The sequence below is a fragment of the Myodes glareolus genome, chromosome 5 (genome assembly GCF_982192425.1).
Source record: "Myodes glareolus chromosome 5, mMyoGla1.1, whole genome shotgun sequence".
In the NCBI taxonomy this organism is placed as follows: Eukaryota; Metazoa; Chordata; class Mammalia; order Rodentia; family Cricetidae; genus Myodes; species Myodes glareolus.
Genome location: NC_142030.1, coordinates 56,966,633 through 56,980,410, shown reverse-complemented (window position 1 = coordinate 56,980,410; position 13,778 = coordinate 56,966,633). Strand labels below are relative to the sequence as shown.

The 13,778-nt window shown below is 43.3% G+C and overlaps 1 long non-coding RNA gene across 3 annotated transcripts in view; it reads left to right on the top strand.

Moving 5' to 3' along the window:
* LOC125391892 (uncharacterized) overlaps positions 1-13,778 on the top strand; it is a 36,213-nt gene that overhangs the window by 2,986 nt on the left and 19,449 nt on the right. For all 3 annotated transcript variants that reach the window (XR_007229311.3, XR_007229310.3, XR_007229303.3), the window contains exon 3: positions 11,654-11,762. This is a non-coding gene — a long non-coding RNA (uncharacterized LOC125391892). The remainder of the gene's footprint in view (positions 1-11,653; positions 11,763-13,778) is intronic.

Sequence of the window (13,778 nt, the reverse complement as noted above, 5' to 3'; positions counted from 1 at the left end):
TTTGGGTCCTGGTGACTGAACTCAGGTCATCAGTCTTGGTGACAAGTAGCTTTACCCGGTGAGCCACCTCACTAGTCCTCCACCTTTCTTTTAGGCCATTCTTCCAGGAGGACAGTGAGGGGTCAGGTGAGCTGAGTGGTCGTGGGCAGGGTTCTACTTTTAATTCTATCTGATGGAGAATTCCCAGCGTAATGGTCCCTTCCTGGGGCCAGAAAACCTCCAAATGACTCTCTTGTGGACTAAAAGGCAGCATCTCTCATGACAACAGGGCAGGTGACACATGGCAAAGTAGTGTCTCTGAGACACTGAGGTTCTCTCGGAGTAAGGGTATAGGACTTACAAGACAGGCTGCTAAAGGCCCTCACAAGTTTAAAGCTGCAGCTAGACCCAGATATGAAAGTAGAAGACAGACACTTGATGCTTAAGACCACTTACACAAGGTAAGCAGCTCTCATGTGCTCACTGCTGAGAATTCTGCGAAGGAAGCTGCCGTACTTCAGGTGGTAAGGGAAGTTGACGTGGACATACTTTTGTTTGCCTAAGAAGAAAAGAGCAATGGGGAATAGATACGCCGTTTTATTAAAAGTGTGAATGGGCTTAACCGAGGGCTCAGATGGAGTTATCAATCAGTGGGACAGAGGCCAATACATTGCTTTTTCTTTCCTAGCAGTTAAACATAGGTTCATATCTAAAGAAGGTAAAATTTTGGTATGAGAGCCACTTAGGATATACAATTCACCCCAGACTTTGATCTTGCCTAGCTCTTCTTAAGTCTTCTCAGTGGGCATGGGGCTATGGGGCAATGCCAAGAAAAGCAGGTGCAAACAAATAAGGTAGTGTGGAAAAGAGAAAAAAGTTCCAAAGCATGGTGGAAGAGCAGGGCTAGGACCCACAGGCCAAATCAGTGTGTGTGTATGTGTGCATGTGTGTGTATACATATGTGTATATGTATGTGTATATATGTATATATACTGATATATATATAAATACACATACACACAATGTATATATATATAGCACACACACACACACACGTATAGATATATGGTCTGTTTTTAGTACCAGCTAGTATAAAGTACCATTATCTTTTCCTTCAAAGTTGTTTGAGTTCCTACTCAGGAAACTAGACCCTTAAGAGTTGGAGGAACTCACTCCAATTTCTTGTGCTCCCCAGGAAAGCTTTTGTTTTCAGGATTCCTCCATATTGTGCATTTCATTATCCAGGGGTGACCAAAGGGAAGTCTCGTAACTGCATATAAGACTTAGTGGAGGAATTGGATCCCACTTCCAGCTCAGAACAGATGGGTCTTTGTACCATGACTAGGATTATTTAATGTTATTAGGTCTTGTGGTAGTCTGAATGGAATTGGCCCCCATAAACTCATAAGGAGTGACACTATTAGGAGGTGCGGCTTTGTTGGAGTAGGTGTGGTCTTGTTGGAGGGAGTGTGTCATTGTGGAGGCAGGCTTTGAGGTCTCATATATGCTCAAGCCACACCCATTGTTTCAGACCACTTCCTGCTGCCTTCTCCACTCTCAGCTCCTCCTCCAGCACCATTACTGCCTGCATGCCACCATGTCCTACTGTGATGATAATGCACTAAACCTCTGAAATTGCAAACCACCCAGTTAAATGTTTTCCTTTACAAGACTTGTCATGGTCTTGCTGTTTCATAGACAATAGAAACCCTAAGATGGGTTTAAAAGTGAGGTTGTAACTTGCAGCTGTCAGGGAGAGATGGCTTGGTTTTCCAGATGCCTTGTAGATTTCAGTGTGGGAGATGCCTGTGTAACGTAAGCTTTGAGAGAATATTTTATTGATCTTGGTGGTGATGGACATACACCTTTGATCCCAGTACTTTGGAAGCAGAGGCAGGTGGGTCTCTGAGTTTGAGGCTACCCTGGTCTACAGAGTGAATTCCAGGACAGCCAGGGCTACGCAGAGAAAGCCTGTCTTGAAAACCAAACAGAAGGTTTTATTTTGTGATGGGAGTTGTACGCCCTTCTGTTGTCTGGGTTTTTGTCCTGCCTGGTTTCTGTCCTCCCACCAGGTCCCCCAGCCATTTAGCCCCAAAGAAATCACACAAAGGTCTATATTAATGATAAACTGATTGGCCTATTAGCTCAGGCTTTTTATTAACTCTTATAACTTATATTAACCCATTATTCTTATCTGTGTTAGCCACATGGCTTGGTACCTTTTTCAGTGAGGCAATCACATCTTCCTTCTTCTGTGATTGGAAAGGACTGGGGAGGAATGGGCTTCCTCCTTTCCAGAATTTTCCTGTTCTCATTGACCTGCCTCTATTTCCTGTCTGGTTGTCCCGCCTATACTTCCTGCCTGGCTACTAGCCAATCAGCATTTATTTAAAACATAATTGACAGAATATAGACAATTGTCACATACCACCCTTCCTTCTTTCTGTGAGTAGAAGTCTCCCCTTTGGTGAGAGGGTGATGGACATTGCTTTTTACCATCTACCAGCGACAGGCACATGATCTTCTAGCCACCCAGAGAGTCCTGTGGTGCAATCTCACCTTACAAATGAAAGGAGACTCTAAGGAGTGCTAACACGCAAAGTTTCCCAGCAGACATGTAACAAGACTGGAGTCTGGGAGGGTCCAGACACAAGCCTTAACCACCAACCACAGCATTCACAAGTGCCCTCAGCACTAGGTTTTTCATGAATTCTGTGGGATAAATTGACCTACCCATCAGGCCCCTGGTTCTAATTGTGACTATACGCTGGGGCTCTCTGTCTTTCAGAAGGCCTATGGCGTTGTTTATCCTTGACATTCTTTTTTGTTGTTTTTTTTTTTTGTGGTGACAGATTTAACCTAGTACATGGTGCTAGGCAAGCACTCTCCACTGAGATTCCTAGCCCTCTTTATTTATTTATGTTTTTCCCTGTTTGGTTTTTGGAGACATAGCCTCTGTAGTTCAGGCTGACCTTGAACTAGCAGAGAATGGCCTTGAACTTCTGATCCTTCCACTTCCTCCATTTCCTAAGTGCTGGGTTTAATGTGCTGGGGATAAGAGCCCAGGGCTTCCTGAATGCTAGGTGAGCACCCTACCAACTGAGCCACATCTTCAGGCCCACCTAGCTCCCGTTAACTTCTTAGGGCGAGCTTTGAGACCCTATTCAGTAAACGGTAGGAAAGAAACTAAAAGGAAAACCAATGTGTTTAACTCAGAGCGGGAACGGTATGCTGGACATGGCAGTTCATGTATACAGCACAGCACTCAGGAGACTGGAGCAGGAGGTTTGCTGCTAGTTTAAGGTCAGCCTGAACTGTAACGTGAGATACTATCTCAACCCCCACCCACCAGCTCTCCAAAAACGTGTAAAAGAGAGAGAGAGAAAGGAGTTCAGAGATGACAATAAGCTTAGCAGTGGATGTCTGGGGTGATTCCGTTTCCCCGTAGAGCTCTCACCCTCCATAGGGAAGAATTCCTTCCGGGATCATCTAGAACCTGCTGTGTCCAGTGGGAAAACTGATGTCTATCTACATGGTGCATAAGTGCCCTGGTAGGAATCTCTTTGGAACCAAGGGTGACTGCCCCACCACCCTGTCTCTAAAGTAATACTTGGAACTGAAATCCTAAGGCAAAACAAACCTTTGTGTAGCCCTTAGGCGAGATCTATTCCCTACTTAGGCTTGTGAAATCCTCGCGCAAGAGGGGGACCAAAACAACAAACCAGCCCTTCATATTTTCTGTTGGCACTCTTCAAGAAAGACTTTTGGAAAGGCAGGAACGTCGAGCAGAAGTGTGATCAGTGTAAGTTAGATGGGACTTCCTCTATCTGGTTCTGTGTTTAGGCTTTGGTGTGCATCTGGTCTGGAGTCTAGACAGGATAATGCTCATTTTGCTTGAGTCTGGTGAGAGTCTTTATGTCTCCATTTTCCTAACGTCTTTGAAGGGCTATTCTTTTCTCACTGTCTGTGGAAGAGAAGTCAGATGCCCAGGCTGTCTTGTCCTGATACCTTTGATGGGCAGGAGAGCACCCTGGTTACCCTGACCATAGGAAGAAGGCTTATTCCACCAGAGGCCGTATACAGAGCAGAGCATCAGCTGCATCTTAATTGGTGCTCAGGACTCCTCTTGCATGGATAGATTTTCCCATACTACCCTCCTTGAAGAGGCTGGGATGACCTGTAAGGTATTAAAGGTTCCAGCGATAGTGTATTGGAGGCAAACAGAGCCAATGGTCAACTTCTAGTATTTTGCCTCTGCTGCCAGGCATGCCCTCAAAGAAACTTTTCTACATGAGGGCTCCCATAGCAGATGGGGAAATTGACCTCCACTTTGGGTGTCCTTAGATCGGCCCAGGCATTAGGGATTTAACTGGTGATCGGTCATGAGGTTAAACAGTTTCTGCTTCATGGTTCTTGCTGGCTGCCTTCCCACCCAGTCAGCTTCACATGTTTCTACTCTCTGATTTAGAGAGCAAAGGCCAGGGAAACGTGCTAGGAAGTCCCAGTCCCTCCTGCTGCATTATTTGGCCACTTGCTTCCACCTATTTTCCCAGCTCGGAGCCTCTGTACTTTAGTGCACAAACACTCTCTGCTGGGTTCTCGCTGAGATAGGTTCTTTTACTGTTGCCCTAGTAACAGAATTACTAAGCTGAATTCCAGCCTCGGGAGTATGTATCCCTGGTGAGGTAATGTCTGTCGCATCTAGCATTTCTTTCCTTCTCACTCCCACTCCCTCACTTCAGCCCTTCTGTCCCTCACACTTAGCCTGCTGTCCTGTCCCATCCCTGGCCTAAGTGTCTTCTTCCCACCCTCCTTGATGGAGCTTTCTCAGGCTCAGAAACTCCTCCTTGGCTAATCCCCCATCAAACTGGCTTTCAAAGCTCTTCAAGATTGCCCCAAACTGTAACCTGCCGTGTAGCAGTGTTTTAAGCAGAACAAATCATTGCTGAAGGGGTGCTGAGGGATAGTCAGTAAAATTAGAAGGGAGTCTCCCCAGGCCCATAGAGGCATTATAGTGTAAAGTTGAAACTTGAGAGTTTAATACACATAGTGTTTCTCAAAGCTTAGCATCCTTAAGAAAGTTTCTTAACTTAAAATTCACTTTCCTCAAGTACAAAATGGAAATAACGATAGTAACTTGTAACACAAAGGACCAGCTTGTTGGGGTTTCTGTCCCACCCGGTACCCTACAGCTGGCAAGTCCCCAAGAAAATCACATAGAGATCTCCATAAGTTATAAAACTGATTGGCCCATTAGCTTAGGCTTCTTGTTAACTCTTGTAGTTTATATTAACCCATTATTCTGATCTATGATAGCCATATGGCTTGATACCTTTTTTGGCTGTCAGCTTACAAGTTGCTTCTTCGGTGGTCTTGGCAGGAATGGAGGAATGAGCTTCCTCCTTCCTAGCCTTCTCCTGTTCTCATTGCCCCGCCTCTACTTCCTGTCTGGTTGACCCGCCTATACTTTCTGCCTGGCCAATCAGCGTTTTATTAAAATACATGATTAATAAAATACAGATAATTCTCCCACACCAGTAACTTTATCTGAGCTTCCCCCCCCCCCATTAGGGAAGCTTATCTCCTAATGTTGGGTTAGGGCTGTAAAGATGGTTCATGGTAAAGTGCTGATGCACAAGTGTGAGGATCTAAGTTCAGATCTTGAGGGCCAGGGGGAGAGCTGACTGCAGTAGTGCACACTTGTAAGGCCATGGAGAGAGCTGGCTGCAGCGGTGCACACTTGCAACCTCGCCACTAGACAAAGTAGATTGGGGCAGGAGCAGGTAGATCCAGGAGTCTTTCTGGATTTTCAGGTTACATGAGAAGGTGAGCTCCAGGTTTACTGAGAGACCCTGCCTCAAAAATACAGTGGAGACAGGAAGGCTCAAGGGTCCAAGGAAACTATCAGGAAAGGACTTAGAACCTCTGTTCCCCCATATATCAGAACCCCAGGAGCACAGGCTGTCAAGATCAAGGGTTTCCAGGTTATCCACTTCACATAGCTGTATATGGAACCTTGTTTGGGAGGGAGTCGGGAGGGTCTGAGAACTTCGCCTTTCAACTCCGATCCACGCTACAAGTATCTTTTGTTTCCTGTTTTCTGTTCTCTAGTTTTCGTGCTCGCATACAAGCCTCATGGCAGTTTTTGCTCTTTTTTTGTAGACTGTTGAGTTAGGTTTTAGGATTGTTGTTTCTCCACCCAGTTTTCTGTGATGTGTTCTTCTCTCTTCAGCCGCATCTTATGTACTTCTCTCCCGTCCTTATGTCTTTTCCTCTTCAGTTCTTAGCCTCTCTTTTTTTTTAATTGCAATCTTCCACCGGTGTAACCCTTTCTAAGATCTGTAGATCCTAAGAGCATCCCAACTTTCCCCTCCCAGGTGTTTTACCTACCTTAATTTATGTTTTTTTTTTTTTTCAAAGCCCACCTACTACTAAATCCTTGCTCTTTCCCACCACACTTCCTTCCTTTCTAACCTCATTCACTAAAATCTGGGTCTACTCCACACTTGGCTGTTTCTCCTCTAGCAGATATTGAAGCCAAGGGGAGCACTCTTATCCACTGACCACTAAACATTTGCAGAGAGGCCATAGCAAGCAGCTGCAGTTGCTTTCTCAGTTCATTTCCCACACAGAGAATAACATAGAGCTTACACCAGATACTCTGAGTGCCTAGATGGAGAAATTATTTTCTCAATTATATGCTCATCCAAGTCCCATCTGAACATTGCAAATACTTCAACTGAAGGAATATAGCTGAATAAAAAATAAACCAAGCAACAAAATAACACCAGATGCATAAATACCAACACAGTAACATGAGAAATATGGGGGGGGGGAACAAGACACAGAACCCTTCCAAAAATTATTAACCTTAAAGGAATGGCATCTAGTGAGAGTCGGTGAGACGAAGTCTCAGAGAACTCACAGTAGAGATTGTAAGTATGTGCAATGACACAGACAGCTGGACAAGACAAGGAACGTGATGAGCTAGTTGAAAGAAGACTCCAGCAAAGAGATAGAAATACTGAAGAAAAACGCCCTGGAATGCTGGAGATAAAAAGCACAGTACATCAAGTAGAAAGCTGTGGCAAGTTTCATCTACAGAGGCAAGGAGAAGACAGGCTATCTGAGCTTGAAGATGAGGTGGAGAACTGGCCATCCCACTAGGACAAAGATAAAATGATAATTAGTCACCAGGGGGAACTTTAAGATTAAGATATATGAGATACACCCTGGAAAGAGTAAATTTACAGGTTATGAACATAGAAGGAGGACCTCTTTCTAAAGGTACAGAAAAGATTTGCAAAGGAATCATAACAAAAAAAAAACATTCTCAGAGTTAGAAAAAGAGATGTCAATCCATATACGAGACATTTAGGACATTACACAGACAATGCCAGAAAAGAACTTTATATCATATTATAATTAAACACTAAATATACAGAATAAACAAAGTATATTGAAACGGACAGTAGGGAAGCTTCAAGTCATTTATAAAAGTGGAGTATTGGAATAACATTGAATTATTCAACTGAAATACTAAAAGCTATAAAGGACTTGGAATGATACAAAATACCAAATGCCAGTCTAGAATACTATAACCAATAAAGCTGTATATCATAATGGAAGAACAAATAACTTTCTGATAAAAGTAGGTCTAAGTAATTTATAAGCACCAAGTTCTACAGAAGATACTCAAAGGATCCTGCAGACTGAAGAGATAAACAAATCCACCCATGAAGCCACAGGAAGAAATACATCATGCTAGAATGATGAGGGGGGCACACACAAAAAATGAACAAAATAGCGGGTGTCAGTATAAAACTTTTCATAATAACTCTGAATAGTAATAGTCTCAGTTCACCCATCAAAAGGCACAGGCTAGAAGATTGTAGAAAGAAGTCAGGAACCACCTGTTTGCTGCCTGCAAGAAACATGCCTCACTACTGAAGTCAGACACTGTCTTAGGGTGGTAGAAGAGACAACGTTGTAACAAGCAAATGGACCTATGAAACAAGTAGGTGTCACTGTGCTAGTATCTGAAAAAAAGATAAAGTCACTTCATGTTGATTAAGGGAGCAAATTCATCAAGAGGACATTATTATCTAAGACTTTATGTCCCAAACTCAAATACTACTAGATGTAAGGTCAGAGATTAACCCCAGAAAAATAAGTGGATGTTTCAATACTTCCACCATCTGATAGGTCACCTGAACAAAAAAAAAAAAAATGGAAATATCTGAGTTAAATTATATCATAGATAAAATGGGCTCAACAGACATCTACAGAAAGTCCCATGCAAACACTGTAGAATACATATTTTTCTCAGCAGTCCATGAACTTTCTTTAAAATAGGTTACATTAGGACATGAAGCAAGACTTAACAAATACAGGAAAATAGACATAAGTTCTTGTATTCTGACCATGGTGGGATAAGACTACAGATCAACAGCAAGAGAAACCCCAGAGCATACACAGTCCTGGGCATTGCATTAAACAACACAGTAATGAATGCTGAATGGAGTCATGAAGAACTCAAAGGAGTAAAAACATCTAGAAGAAAATGAAAACAAAACATACCAGATCCTTCTGGATACAACAAAAGCAGCCTAAGAAGGAAGTGCTTATAATGCTAAGCACTTGCATTAAGAAATCAGAGATAAGCTGAGTGAGGTGGACCATTCCTTTAGTTGCAGTACTTGAGAGGTGTGGGCAGGTAGATCTCTGAGTTCGAGGATAGCCTGGTCTAAAGACTGAATTCAAGGACAGCCAGGGCTTCCGACACAGAGAATGCTGTCTTGACACCCTCCCCCTCCACCAAAAATGAAAGAGGAAGGAAAGAAAAATGACAGATCTCATTTTATCTATTTATTTAAATTCCTAGAGTCGAGCAAGACAATTCCAAACTAGTAGACAAAGAAAAGTTAAAACCAGGGAAGAAGTTAATAAAATGGGGATCAATGATTGGCTACACGTGATGCTTCACATCTTAAATAAGAGCACTTGGAGGCAGAAGCAGGCAGATTCCTGAGTTTGAGCCTAGCTTACAACATAGATGAGGATGTGGAGAACATGAACCCTTATTAATGCTGGTGGAAGTGTAAATTGATGTAACCTCTATGGAAATCAATGTGTAGGCTTCTAAAAAAAGCTAAAATTAAAGCTACCATACAACCAACTATACCCCTGCTGGGCATATACTCAAATGGTTCCATATCCTACTACAGAAATGCCTTGTACATCCATGTTCATTGCTGCTCTGCTTGCAGGAACCAAAAAATGGAATCAGTCTGGATGTCTTTCAGTTGATGAATAGAGGTGAGCCAGACCCACAAAGACAAATGTTGTTGCTCTCAACTCATAAGAGCTTTCTAGCTATGAATTTTTAGATGTTTGTGTTTAGCATTGAGTGTCTGTAAAGGTCAGGAAGCAAGGGCAAGGGGAAATGGTTGTAATGCAGAGATGGGATAGTATAATGCTTGTGATATGAAATAAGGGGGAACACTGGGGGCTAAAGGTTTAAAGGGGTGAAGGTGGGGGCAGGGAGAGGAGGGCATGAGGGAGACTTAACTGAAACTGAGGATGATGGTGCAGTCTGCTGGGGGAGGAGGTGTGAGGTATGGAATCGAGACTGATGAGTAGGTGGAAGCTGCAGATGGAGAATACAGGTGCTGAAGAAATGAGTTTAGGAACAGGTAATGATTTTGGTTTGGGGCTTGCTGCGTTTGACATGTCATAGCTCACTTTTATTGACTCACTGAGTGCCAGGTACTGCATGGAGTACTTTACATATGTTATTTCTTAAGTGATTCCCCACTAGCTTCTTGCAGGAAAGGTTATTAACCCCCATTACAGTTGAATAATTTGCCTACAACTACCGGATCTCAGAGCTGGGGGTCTCACTAGACACATGGCCTCCTTGGCATCTTAAAAAGAATATCTTTTATTTATATTTTGGTAATTTCATACATGTAAAAAGCACATCTGGATCATATGCACCTCCAACTTCTCCTTCCCACCCCTCCACACTCCCAACATGTCCCTTCCTCACTTCCTGTCCTCTCCTTCCTTTGTCAATGACCCATCAGGCAAGGGTACTTCTTTTGTGACATGTGTCACACCTTGGCTCCCTGAGTTTATGGCTCAGTCTACACCCCTCACTCCGGTTTTTTTGTTGTTGTTCTTTTTTTTTTGCCTTACATCAAATCTTCCCTGGCTGAGATTTTTAGTCTTGAAATGACTAAACTTCTTTGAATCTCAGATTTTTTTCTCTGAACAATTTATGCTGCACAAAATTGCAGGTATCAAGAGATGTAGTTCACTGAGGGTAAGACAATTTGCTATGTCTCTTAGTATTTACAAGTGCTGGGCTACAGTTCGGCTTATGTTGGATGCTCTGTGATTATTGGTTGAATAGATAACTGGCTGAATGCGTAGGCTGCTATGAATTCAGCAGCCTTTCACCTTTGCTTGATCCTAGAGAGAGTTTTCTCTTTCAGTTGCCGTATAGCCTTGACTGTATTTGTGTGTGTGTGCTGTGGTCTTTGGGAATAATTATTTTGTTTGTTTCAAAAAATTGTCTTTTGAGAAAGGGCCTCACTAATCTCAAACCTGGAATCCTCCTGCCTCAGGCTCCTAAGTGCTGGGACTATAGGTATGTGCTACTGAGCCTAGTTTAGAAAAGCCTTTTAAAAATTCTTTACGGGCAGTGGTGGTGCACACCTTTAATCTCAGCACTAGGAGGCAGAGGCAGGTGGATCTTTGTGAGTTCAAGGCCAGTCTGGTCTTCAAAGTGAGTTCCAGCACAGCCAAGGGTATGCGGAGAAACCCTGTCTCAAAAAGCTAAAAAAACAAAACAGAACAAAACAAAAACAGAAAACAAACTTTAGGGGTTATATATGCCCTGTGATTATGTTGCGCGATTTCTAGTTGGTCTTAATAATAAAAACCAGAGACAGGTATTAGGGGGTGAAAATTGAAAGATCAGAGAACCTGAGCAGCCAGCCACTAGTTCTTACCTCTACAAAATCCTTAGAACAAAAAGGGGCATGCTCCTGTTTCTATGAATCCTCAGACTGAATGTCTGGAGCTCTGCTTCTTCCTGCTTTACTTTTGTCTTTCCATCCAACCATATCCCTTCCTGTCTCAACCTCCCTAGTGCTGGGATTAAAGGCGTGTGACTCCCAAATACTGGGTTAAAGGTGTGTGCCACCACCACCTGGCTCTATTTCTCTTTGAGACTGTATCAATCTAGTGTAGCCCAGGGTGGCCTTGAACTCACAGAGATCTGTCTGCTTCTTCTAGAGTGCTGGGATTGAAGGTGTGTGCCACCACTGCCCGGCCTCTTTGTCTAACCAGTGGCTTAGCTCTGTACTCTGATCTTCAGGCAAGCTTTATTTGTTAGATTACAAGCAAAATATCACCACAGGAATATAGATCTGGGTCCTGATGGTGTTAGATGGTGGGAACATGCCTGGGTGAAAGGGGAAGAGGTGAGAGGGTCAGAAAGTAGCCTAGATAACCTTTTCTCTGGGAATGGAGAGAGATGCTAGGACATCAACCAGTAGTCAGGAACCTAGGAAGTGGTGAGTTTTTAACAGCCATTTTCTGGTCTTTGAATAACAGCGGCCCAACATAACAACTTTCTAAGTGTTGCTCTTTCCTCTCATTGCAGGCCCTTACATTTGAATACACATATGGATTCCAATGCTGCTTCACTAAGTTTTACCTATAAGATGTATATTTAATCAGGGAAAACTCTTGTTCTCTCTGAAGATAAACAGGTAAGCTATCTGCTTGAGCTCAGCATGCTGAGATAATTAAGGTTAGTTGCCATAGAGAGAGGGGGAGAGCAGCACATTAAAATGTATCATACTTTCTGTGTTTAGGAAATTCATTTAATTAAACATTCAGAGCCACCAGATCTACCTAGACCCAGATACCTATTCATCTGTTAGCTGTGAGGAAAGGAAAGGCATTTCCTCGGGTGAGTGTCTGCATGGCTCCCTGCCTCTGCTCAGACATGAGGGGATCACTTCTGTCATGTCTACTGACAAAATATGTGACCATGTGTACAGAGTCTTTTGGCCAAGGCTGTACCCCTGCGGGCCCTTTTGAATCCGGACCCTCCTTCTCCGTCTCGTTGTTCAGTTACAAAGGCGCTTGCTTGCTGCTCTGACCTTATTAATTATTCTTCACAGTTCCCTTTCTGCACACTCTGTTGGCCCCATACATCTCTAATCAGAAGATCCATTTCAAACTCTGTAGCTAGTTCAAATGTCAGGTCTTCTTGGGGTCTTCGATACATAATCACCTTAAGCTTTCTTAAACCTTTTGTTTTCACAAAAATTCTTCCCACAGTGTGTTATAGTCATAAATCTTTCCCATTAGAGCATGGCCTCCTTGAGGTTCAGGCACCTTTTAAAACTTAATATTCATGTACTCTGCCTGGTTCATATAGCTCTTTTTAATTTTTCTGAGATTTATTGATTTTTATTTTATGTCTATGGGAGTTTTGCCTGCATGTATATCCGTGTGCCAGATAAGGACATTGAATACCCTGGAACTGGAGGTAGAGACAGCTGTTAGTCACCATATGGGTGCTGGGGATCACACCTGGGTCCCCTGGAAGAGCAGTTCGTACTCTTAACCCCCCGAACCTTCTCTCAAGCCCACCCACGTAGTTCATATATCACTCCTGTTGGAGAAAACGAGGTTAATAGCATTATATAAACTCTCAACAGTACACATTATGCCAAAGTGATTTATTATTTGCGTGCATATATGTACAAGGATGGATGTGGTTTATATGTGGGGTGGGGAGACGCCCACCCATGTTTTCCTGTAGAGACAGTGAAGGCCATTGGTGTTCTGGTCTACCTCTCGCTGCCTCTTCCCTGGCTTTCTTCTACTTCCCTCAGGAACCTGGAGTTAAGGGGTCTATTAGTTTGCTTTTTCTTGCTGCTCTGATAAAAGCCATGACCAGAAGCAACTCAGGGAAGGAATGGGTTTAGTTCAGCTTACATTTTCATGTCCATGATGAGTCATCAAGGGAAGCCATGTCAGAAGCTCCAGGTAGGAGCCAATATAGAGGATGCTGCTTGCTCCCCCATGGCTTGTTCAGTTATTTTTTTTTTCCTCTTATGTGACCCAAGACCACCCACAATAGGCTGGACCCTCTTACATTTGTCATTAATCAGGAGAAGAACCCCACAGATTTGCCTACAGACCAGTTTGGTAGAAGCATTTTCTCAGTGAAAGCATTTTTTCAAGTGAGGTTTCCTCTTCCCAGATGACACTAGCTCGTGTCTAGTTGACAAATAAAACTAACCAGACAGTACAAGGGGAAAGATAATCGGGATAGATTTGAAGTGTGGATGGGAGCTGTAGACAGAAAGAATCCGGGGCCATGGAACTAAGTTTTAGTCCCAGGTCTTTCAAAACCTCACTTAAAAACCTAGGAGTGCACTTTGCTTCCTGCATGCAGAACAAGATAGCTCTAGACCTCAGGTTCTGTGGAGCCAGGCCGGAGCAGCAGGGGGGCGGGACATTCCAGCTGTCCTTTACAAAGGTCTTCATTCAAGCTAATGACCCATGAGGATGTGACTGGCACAATCTGGAACTGGCCTTCAGGAGGTCACTAGGAAATCGGTGAACACTAGCTTTCAGCTTCACTGGGAAGGGAGCAGAAAGGTGCCCTTCCTGAGGAGAGACACTGTCATTAGAGCTGTTAGAATAGTATAGTAACATGGCCTTGGGAGGAAAAGAGAAGAATCAAACAAAACCAAACCCAAATCCTT